General features: G+C 40.8%; 1 long non-coding RNA gene across 1 annotated transcript; it reads left to right on the top strand.

Annotated features, from left to right (window-relative positions):
• Positions 1 to 6,558, top strand: LOC120743440. The gene is made up of 2 exons (XR_005698192.1): positions 1 to 106; positions 5,834 to 6,558. It is a non-coding gene; the product is annotated as an uncharacterized LOC120743440 (long non-coding RNA).
• Positions 6,559 to 11,107: the final 4,549 nt, after the last annotated feature.

The following is an 11,107-nucleotide window of genomic DNA, read 5'->3' as shown; positions in this document are numbered from 1 at the left end:
AAAAAATGGATGGACATAAATAAATGATCATTAAATATAAATAAAACTAAAGCAACGTTTTTTGGTAATTTAAAATATAATATAGAATTACCAATTATCATTGAAGGTGTACCAATTGGGTCACGTGGTACGCCCGCCCAAGATGGCAGCATAAGTTGGAGGCGCGCACTCCACCCCCCCTAAACCTCGTTAAAAATAAGTTAGAGCCGGTCATTTGTCTTACTTTGGGTCTGCCCTGGCAAATTCTGTGGAAGGAGTCAGAAGAGTCATTACGTTACACGCAACGATCCGACTATGCCGCGAGGGAAAACACACAACACTCAGGCTACTTCGCTAACTACTATGGCGGAGATACCTGATGGTGTGGATGCCAGGTGTCCTCCCCAAGATGGGGTGGCGGCCGAGCTGACTTCTATAAGATCTCTGCTTGAGCAGGTAGCACAAGACATGACGGCGGTGAAAGGTGGAATTGAGTCTCTCAAGGAAGCTGTGAATAGCCTAGGCGTGAGGGTGGACGAAACAGAGACAAGAATTTCTCGTTTGGAGGACGAAGAGGCTAAAGCTAGCTCAATATGTAAGAACTTGAAGATACAGAACCAGCGGCTGCAGGAAAAAGTAACGGCGCTTGAGGGTTTCTCACGGCGCCAGAATATTAGAATATCGGGTATTAGAGAAGGAACCAAAGGCCGTAATCTTGAGGATTGCGTGAAGAATCTGTTGTCTGAGGCTCTGGACATTGAGATGGGAGATTACTACGAAATAGATAGAATTCATCGGGTGGGGCCAGCACCTCCAAAGCCAGTTGCGGACTCCAGACCGAGACACATCATCGTTCGCTTCCTACGGGATAAAGCCAAGATGTCCGTACTGGCGGTTGCCAGAAAAAAGAAGCAGATCATTTGGAAAGGCATGAGAGTTCGTTTTTTCCAGGATTATGCACAGGAGGTACAAGAAAAACGCAGGAAGTTTGATGAGGTGCGTCGCTTGCTGCAACAGTGCAATATTGGCTATTCCCTTCGCTTTCCGGCTGTTATGACTTTTTCAGTGGATAATCAGTATCATCAGTTTTCCAACCCAGCAGAGGCTAAGCAATTTCTAAGTGGCCTGGATTCGGCTAACATTCCGGGTGATGTAGATTAAGAGGATTTTATAAGCTATGGCTTAGTTTACTTCTGTGGGTTTTTTTTTTTTTTTTTTTTTTTTTTTGGGGGGGGGGGACGTGAGGAGGGACGCCATTATGGGATTTTTGAGTGCCACGGACCAACGATTTCATGGTTTTGTTTTTCTTTTTTTTTTTTTTTTCAACTGTGTTTTGTTTTGTTGTTCGTTTTGATGGTATGGTGCCAACTGTCCTGTATAGACCTATTTTTTGGACCACTGGGTTGTCTCATGTAACTGGCTTTAACATTTGTTATATGGGTAAATGGGATGTTCTTCTGGATAAATTTGTACAATAATTTGGCTCGTGTGGTGTTATGGAGTTATGTAAAATTGTGTCGTGGAATATAGCGGGTTGTCATAATGTTATTAAAAGGAAGAAAATCCTTACATACTTGAAGCAGAAAAAGACAGACATAGCCCTGATTCAGGAGACCCATCTCGATGAGGCGGAATCATTAAAGCTTAAAAGAGATTGGGTGGCGCAAGTTTATTTTAGTGCATTTTCGGCTAGAAAAAGAGGGGTGGTCATATTGATCAGAAGAAACTTGGATTTTCAGGTTTTTAAGCATTATACAGATCAGGAGGGTAGATGGGTGGTTTTGGATGCATGTTTACAGGGGCGGAAAATGACATTGGTCAACATATATGCTCCCAATTCTCCTCAGCCACAATTTTTTCATGAAGTCTGTAACATGGTGCGGACTATAGGTAATACAAATATTGTAATTGGGGGAGATTTTAACCGGGTCAGGGATGTATTGTTGGATAAATCCTCTCGTACTGGACTAAGTAAGGACCCAGTAAACGTTGCGGTGGACGTGATGTCAGAGGAATTGAGCCTGGTAGATATATGGAGACTTCTTCATCCTCAAGAAAGAGATTATACTTTTTTTTCGCATCCTCACTCAACCTACTCCAGGATAGACTACTTCTTGGTGTCCCGTTCTCTGGCAAGTCAAATTATTGGGTCCTCTATTGGTAATATTGCTGTTTCGGATCATGCTCCCATTGACCTTGTCCTTTCTGGTACTGATAATATTAAACCGTCACCTAGGTGGCGTTTGAATAACTCATTATTGAAGAATAAGGGTCATTGTGAATGTATAAGGGAAATTATAAAGGAGTTTTGGTTGCACAATGAGGGCTCTATTGACGACGTTGGAATGATCTGGGACGCTTTTAAGGCCTATTTAAGGGGGCGCCTTATCCAGTATTGCTCCTTGATTAAAAAAGCTGAGAGGGACAAGCTGATGAAGCTGGAACAGGATATCAAGGAGCTTGAAAAACAACACATGCTGCACCCAGAGAGGGATTTATGGAATAAATTAATTAAATTTAAATTTGAGATGAATAGTATACTGGAGAAAAAAGCGGAATATGCAATGTTTTGTCTAAATCAGAAGTACTTTGAACAAGGGGAGAGAACAGGTAAAATGTTGGCACACAGGATTAAGCAGATAAAATCTAGCAACCTTATACCATCTATTTTTGTTCCTAGTAATAATAATAAGTTGACCACCAGTAAAAAAGAAATTAATGATACTTTTACTAAATTTTATCAGGAGCTTTACACCTCTAATGGATTGGTGGAGGAACAGAGGCTGTCAGATTTTTTTTTCTTCTATTAAAATTCCCAGCCTGTCTGAAGATCAAAGAATTGTATTAGAAGGTAAGATTACACTAATTGAAGTTAAGCAGGCAATTGGCAGTCTTAGATTGGGCAAATCTCCAGGCAACGATGGATTTCCATCAGATTTTTATAAGGTGTTCGTGGACGAATTAGCTCCAAGACTACTGTCGGTATATCAAGATGCGTTTCAAAGAGGGAGACTACCATTTAGTATGCGATCGGCAGTGATCACGTTATTACATAAAAAAGGGAAAGACCCACAGTATTGTGGGAACTATCGCCCAATTTCATTAATTAATGTGTACGAAAAAATTATTTCTAAGATACTAGCTTTTAGGCTTGAGAAAGTTCTTCCGTATTTGGTGCATAGGGATCAGGTCGGTTTTGTGAAAAACAGAAGTTCTGCAGATAATCTACGTAGGTTATTGCACATATTTTGGAAGAGCAGGACTAATTTAGACCCTGTTGTCGCGTTCTCCTTAGATGCAGAGAAGGCCTTCGATAAAGTTGAGTATCCCTTTCTGTTTTATACGTTGAAGAGATTCGGTTTTGGTCCCTTTTTTAGGCAGTGGATTCAGGTGGTATACACAGATCCAATGGCTACAGTTATTACCAATGGGATAATGTCACCCTCCTTTTCGTTAAGTCGGGGTACTAGACAAGGTTCACCCTTATCACCTCTCATTTTTGCCCTGTTTTTGGAGCCTTTGGCTATTGCATTACGTGAATGTAAGAAAATCAGAGGGGTGGATATGGGTCAAGAAGAACATAAAACTTTTTTGTATGCAGATGACATTTTACTGATCTCAAGTAACCCAGAACAGGCCATTCCTGCAATTTCCTCAATTATTGATTCCTTTTCTGTAATCTCTGGCTACACCATAAATTGGTCTAAATCGGAAGCTATGCCCATTTCTAAATTGTGTCCGCCAGTTATGAGGAGCTCATGGCATTTCAAGTGGATGCCTGAGGGTTTGACTTACTTAGGGATTAAACTGACCCCTGGTTTAGACAACATAATGCAAGTAAACATCTCCCCAGTGATTCAAAACATTCGTCCGCTGTTGCAGAATTGGGTTAAAATAAATCTGTCCCTTTTGGGCAGAATTAATTTGGTGAAGATGATTATTGCCCCTAAACTTCAGTACTTTCTTCACATGTTACCGATAGCAGTCCCACATAATTTGCTAAAGCTTTATAATACATGTGTGGAGGGTTTTGTGTGGGCAGGCAAAAAGCCATCTTTTAATCGGTCCAAATTATATGCTGCTAAAGAGAGTGGTGGGTTGGCATTGTCCAAGATGGTCTGGTATCATTATGCTTTCTCCCTCTCTCAGTTAGTTAAGATACATAATTCCTTTATTGAGAAGCCATCATGGGTTGCGATTGAGGAAAGTCTTGTGGCTCCTTCGTCTTTAGAGGCCTTCCTTACTCAGAAGGGAAGACCAGTACCGTTTAAAGATCCAGTATTGGCTTTCATGCAAGAGACCTGGTTTAGAGCTCACCAATATACCAACATTAGCCCTTATCTTACCGCTAGAGCCTCTATCTGGTATAATAAGAAAATATTAATTGGTAAGAAATCGGTCTGGTGGGAGGCTTGGGCTAGGACAGGTATCAATCAGATAGGGGATTTATTTGGGCAGACTGGCATGAAATCGTTTGCAGAAATCAGACGAGAATTCAATCTGGATCCAAGGGAAATTTGGAGGTTTTTTCAAATAAGACACTGTATTAAAACCATTTTGAATAATAATCCAGACCCTCTATCTAGTATTCAGAAGATATTTGTAGCCCCTGGCATTAATAGAATTAGGGCATCCAAATTCTATGGGATCTTCAGAGAGGCGCACTCTCCCAGTTTGGGGGGACTGAGGCAGTGTTGGGAGAAGGATCTGGGTATCCAGATTTTAGAGGACAGTTGGAAGACGCTGGTTTCATCATGGTATGTTTGTTCACCTGAAACACAGTCTCAACTTATCCAGTACAAGTTGCTTCACAGAAATTACTGGACTCCCAGTAAATTAGTCAGGCTAAAGCTTGTGGATAATGACATCTGTTGGAAATGTCAGGAGGAAGCCGGGACTCTAGTTCATATGTTGTACACATGTCGGAAAAATGATTATTTGTGGGATGGGATCATTAACTTGGTGAATGATATTTTCAAACTCAATCTTTCTAAATCTCCAGCTGTATGTGTCCTGGGCCTGTTACCTGACAATAATATCCTTTCAAAAAAACAGAGATTGTGGATGCGTCTGGCTTTCATAACTGGATGCAGGATAATACTTAGGCACTGGAAGTCATCCAGCCCCTGTTCTCTCAGGGAATGGACTGAACAAATGTCTAAGATGGCATCATATGAACGGGTTTATGTACAGAATTAAGGGGAGAGAAGATATTTTTGAGCAGGTCTGGGGTCCTTTTTTGTTGTACATCGACAATGTCTCCTAGATATTATGATAAATGTTCTTTTGGGGGGGGGGGGGGGGGGGGGGGGGGGGGGGGGGGGGGGGGGGGGGGGGGGGGGGGGGGGGGGGGGGGGGGGGGGGGGGGGGGGGGGGGGGGGGGGGGGGGGGGGGGGGGGGGGGGGGGGGGGGGGGGTTCATGTGTCATTGGTATTTTTGTTGTTGTCTTTTTTTTTTTTTTTTTCTTTGAAAGTCAGTAGAGGGAAGAAATTGTCTTAATGTCATCAGTGGTCAAGGTTAAGTTTTGTTTTTAGGCACCCGGGTGTTTTGCCCCCATTGCTTTTGTTTTAGCTGATGTTTCCCAGGAGGCGGTATATCATTTTGTTTCTCCGGGTTTTTTTTAATTTTTTTATTTTTTTTATTTATTTATTTATTTATTTATTTTATTTATTTATTTTTTTTGTTTCTGTTTGTTTGTTTGTTTGTCTGTTTGTCTTAGTTACTGTTAGTCCTTATTTGTTGGTTGTTGTTAAGAAACGGACAGAGAACTGACAGTATGATTATTCCAGTTGTATATTTGGTAATGTTTCTGTCCATCCAAAATATGAATAAAAAAAAAAAGAAAAAAAAGAAGGTGTACCAATTGATAATGTGAGTGAAAACAAATTTTTGGGAGTCGTAATTGATAATAAAATTTCATGGAAACCCCACGTCAGACACATAAAAACCAAAATTTCCAGAAGCCTCGCAGTTTTGAACAAAGTGAAACAATTCCTTGATAAAGATGCACTTCGTACTCTGTACTGTACCCTGGTTCTTCCATATCTTACATATTGTGTGGAAGTGTGGGGAAATACATATAAAAATACAACTAATCCATTAGTCACAGTACAGAAACGAGCACTGCGTATTATTCACAAGGCTGGTTATCTAGATCATACTCACAAACTCTTTCTTCAGGCACAGTTACTTAAATTCCAGGATCTGGTTAATTACAATACATCCATAATTTTGTATAAAGCTTTTACTAAACTTTTACCGGCAAATTTACAAACTAGATTTGAAATTCGAGAAAAGGTTTATAATGTGAGAGGCTTTGGAGAATTCAAATTACCCAGAACTCGAACAACCCGTAAAGGTTTTTGTGTGTCTGTATGTGGTGTGAAAATCTGGAACAGTCTGAGTTTACAATTGAAACAATGCAAAAATATTCATAGATTTAAATTTCTCTACAAACAGTTGGTCTGGTCACAGTATACTCAATGATGGTTTTTAGTGTGCTCTGTAATGTCTGTTCTCTTACCATTGCTGGTATGGATTCCAAAAAAAAAAAAAAAAGTGTGCGTATGTATGTACATATACAGTATGTACATGTGTGTGTAGATATATATGTATGTATATGTATGTGTGTTTGTTACTTGTAGTTATTACTGCCTGTTACCTGTGGTAATGCAATTTATAATTTATATATTCTGGATTCAGTTATGAAGGCTCTAATTGTTGTTTGCGAGCTGCCGTTTAGATGCTTGTATGTGCCCGGGGCTGTTGATGGGTCTGTATGCAATGATGGGCGTAGCTGCGGGAAGTTTATTGTTTTTTTTGTTGATGAGTGAGTATAGGGGTGGGATTTAATAAGTTTTCTTCGTCCCACTCCTTTTTCAGGCAATTTTTGTTTTTTGTTTTGTGCATTTTATGTTCAATATAGGTATTTGTTGTGCCTGAAAATGAACAAATAAATGAAATGAAATGAAAAAATGAACCTTTATATAGAGCTTTTATTTAACATTTGCACATTCACACACATCCCAATGGAGCCGAGGAACAATGCACTGACCTTCGCTTTGTAGACAAGCTAGTGTCCCACATAAGTCAAATCCCTCCCATGGTCATAGATTTGATGATGATCTAATCATAAAATTCCATTTAATTCAATTACATTGTATGCATATAGCGCCAAATAAAAAATAGTTCTCTCAATGCACTTTATATTGTAAGGTAAAGACCATAATACAAAAAAACCCCAATAATCATATGACCCCTAATGACCAGACAACCGTGCTTTGGCGACAGTGGGAAAGAAAAGCTCCCTTTTAACTGGAAGAAACCTCTGGCAAAACCAGGCTTAGGGCGGGGCAGCCATCTGTCACAGTCGGAGGGGGGTGAGGGTAAGAAGACAGGACAAAGACAGAGAGCCAGAGATTAATAATAATGGATGCTTAAATGCAGAGTGGTGTATAAACACATATTGAGTGAAAAAGAAACACTCGGATCTATTGCAGCTTAACAAAGAGAGGGTGTTCAGGATCTGATCCACCTAATCCAGCCTTAACAATGTGCTTTGTCATAAAATAAGATTTTAAGCATAATCTAATAGAGAGGGTGTCTGTGTTCTGAATTTAGCTTGGGAGCCCGTTCCAGTGCCTGGAAGCTGAAGGTTCTGCCTCCCATTCTATTTTTAAATACCCCAAAAACCACAAATAAGCTTGAAGTCTGAGAGTAAAGCGCTCTATTTAAGAAAAGATAGGACCTGATTATATAAGACCTTGTATGTGAGGACAAGGATTTTAAATTCAATTCTGGATTCAATAGGGAATGAAGAAACACCAGTATAGGAGAAATATGCGCTCTCGTTCTAGTCCTTGTAAGTATTCTTGCTGCAGCATTTCAGATCAACCGAAGGTTTTTCAGGGACTTCTTAGAACATCCTGATAGTAACGAAACAGAATGTTTCTAATGTTAGACATACTGACTTCAGGATTCCCCACAGTGTACAATAACATCAGTTTTATCTGACTTTAAAAGAAAATCAGAGATCATCCAGGTCTTTATGTTTTAAGAAATCCCTGCAGTTTAACTAATTGGTCTGCACTTCATGGATAGATAAATTTGGGTATCATCTGCATAGCATCGTCAAATGTATGCTATGCCTTCAAATGATACTGCCTACGGGAAGGCTGTATAATGTAAAGAGAATTGGTCCTGGTGTGTTCCAGCTATAGGAGGGTCACACTCCTCAGCCTCCCTGGGAAAGTCTATGCAGGGCGCTGGAAAGGAGAGTCAGTCCGTTAGTCAAACCTCAAATACAGGAGGAACAATGTAGTTTTCGTCCTGGGTGTGGAACACTGGACCAGCTCTTTACCCTTTTGAGGATACTTGAGGGTGCATGGGAGTTTGCCCAACCAGCCTACATGTGTTTTGTGGCCTTGGAGAAGGCGTTCGACCGTGTCCCTCGGACTGCGCTGTGGGAGGTACTTCAGGAGTATGGGGTGGCTAGCCCATAGCCCATTGCTACAGACCATTCAATCCTTATACAGTTGTTGCAAGAGCTTGTTCCACATAACTGGCAATAAGTCTGACTTGTTTCCAGTGGGTGATGGACTCTGCCAGAGCTGCCCTTTGTCACCGATTCTATTCATAATATTTATGGACAGAATTTCGAGGCGTAGCCAAGTGGTGGAAGGCTTCGGTGGTCTCAGAATCTCATCCCTAAGTGGAGGAGTTTAAATGTCTCAGGGTCTTGGTCATGTGTGAATGGATAAGGGATTGGGAGCTCAACAGATGGATTGGTGCTGCGGCTGCAGTGATGCCCACGCTGTACTGGTCCGTTGTTATGAAGAGGGAGCGGAGTGTAAAAGCGAAGCTCTCAGTTTACCGGTGCATCTACATCCCACCACTCAGGCCATCCGGGAGGGGCTCAGAGTAGAGCTTCTGCTCCTCTACATTGAAAGGAGGCAGTTGAGGTGGTTCAGGCATCTGTTCTGGGAATGTCCCACTGGGAGGAGTGGCAGACCCAGGACATGCTGGAGAGATTATATCTCTTGGGTAACCTGGGAATCCCTTGGTGTCCAGATAAACTGGAGGAGGTGGCCGGGGAGAGAGAGGTCTGGGTTTCTCTGCTTAGGTTGCTGCCCCCATGAGCTGACCCTGGATAAGCAGAAGAAGATGGATGGATGGGAAGATACTGAACCCAAAGTTGCACCATGAAATAATTATAGTGTTAATGTTAGATAGAAAGCATAGGTAAGTAGGTAGAAAAAGTAAATGCGATATGCTTTGAGTGCTCAAGTAGGGAAAGCACTATAGAATTACAAGTTCATTGACAATTTTCTTCCTCTATGTGTAACTTTTCACCAGCAACACAAAACGGCAAAATCTCAGCTATCTGTTATTCCCCCACTCCTCCTAGTCTGACCACCATGTGCTCTGCAGATAGAGACACTGAAGTTCCAACTGCAGTGTCGCGAGATTAAAAGTTAGCAACCACATCTAAAGCCCTCCAGCAGATCCTGTATTCAATATCCTCTGTACTTTCTTTAGCTACAGTACATTTCAAATTGAAGTGAACTGACATGAACCTGAGAGAGTTTAACTACAAAGATAGCTATTATCAAATCAAATCAAAATTTATTTATATAGCACATATTAAAACAACAGTGTTGACCATAGTGCTTCACAGTCAATAAAAACATGAGACAGTTAAAACAAACAATAGAAGAGGACAACAAACAATAGGTAACAACGCAACAAGCTAAAACAGCCAACTAAACAGAATCAAAAGCCAAAGTAAAAAAATAAGTTTTAAGACGTAATTTAAAAGACTGGATAGACTCGGCAGTGCGAATATGAACGGGGAGGTTATTCCAGAGTCTGGGTGCCACGGATGCAAAGGCCCGGTCGCCTCTCGACTTCATTCGAGTCCTAGGTTGTGCTAGGAGCCTGTGGTTGGATGATCTAAGTGCCCTGTTGGGATTGTATGAATGGAGTAAATCAGAAAGATAACTGGGCGCTAAATTATTCAAAATATTAAAAGTGAACAAAAGAATTTTAAAATCTATACGATATTTAACAGGGAGCCAATGTAATTTGGCTAAAATTGGAGTTATGTGTTCATGAATTCTCGTACCTGTTAAAAGACGCGCCGCTGCATTTTGAATTAACTGGAGCCGGCAAAGAGAGGAGTGTTGGAGGCCCGAGTAGAGGGAGTTACAGTAGTCCAATCTGGATGTAATAAATGCGTGGATAAGCTTTTCAAGATCTTTTAAAGGAAGGAACAGCTTTGCTTTGGAAATCTGACGCAACTGGTAAAAGCTGTTTTTTACCACAGTGGACACCTGTTTCTCGAGTTTAAAAGAGCCATCCAGGAACACTCCGAGGTTTCTTACAGTGGACGAAAGATGGCTAGCGAGAGGGCCTAGGGCATCAGCTAACTGGTCTAGCGGAGTGTGACTACCAAAGACTATGATTTCGGTCTTATTCTCGTTCAATGTAAGAAAATTATGTGATAACCAAATTTTAACTTCATGCAAACAGTTGAACAGAGGTTGCAAAGAAGCAGTCACATCGGATTTCAAAGGTAAATAAATCTGGATATCATCGGCATAACAGTGAAAGGAGATGTTGTGTTTTCTAAAAATTAATCCCAACGGCAACATGTACAAAGAGAAAAGAGCAGGACCGAGCACGGACCCTTGAGGCACACCACAATAAATAGGGGCAGAAGCCGAGGAGTGTTGCCCCATAGCAACAGAGAACGACCTCTCTGAGAGATAGGATTTAAACCAAGATAAAACCGTACCTTTGAGACCAACAACATGTTCCAATCTTGATAGAAGAATGTTGTGATTAACCGTGTCAAAAGCAGCAGACAAGTCAAGTAAAACTAAGACCACAGAATATCCAGAATCAACAGTTAAAAGAAGATCATTAAAAACTCTAAGTAAAGCTGTCTCTGTGCTGTGGCGAGGTTTAAAACCAGACTGAAACTTTTTTACATATTTATTACATAAAACTCAGAACTAGGCATCAGTTATGTTACACGTTTGTGCAGTTATATATGTTCTTGGTTTGTTGGTATATTATATTATAAAACCTTCTTAATTATCTTAATAACATTAAACATCTTTTACAA

The sequence above is a fragment of the Simochromis diagramma genome, unplaced genomic scaffold (assembly GCF_900408965.1).
Source record: "Simochromis diagramma unplaced genomic scaffold, fSimDia1.1 OVJJ01000715.1, whole genome shotgun sequence".
In the NCBI taxonomy this organism is placed as follows: domain Eukaryota; kingdom Metazoa; phylum Chordata; class Actinopteri; order Cichliformes; family Cichlidae; genus Simochromis; species Simochromis diagramma.
Note: the sequence above shows the minus strand (reverse complement) of the source record. Positions and strands in the feature narration are given on the sequence as shown.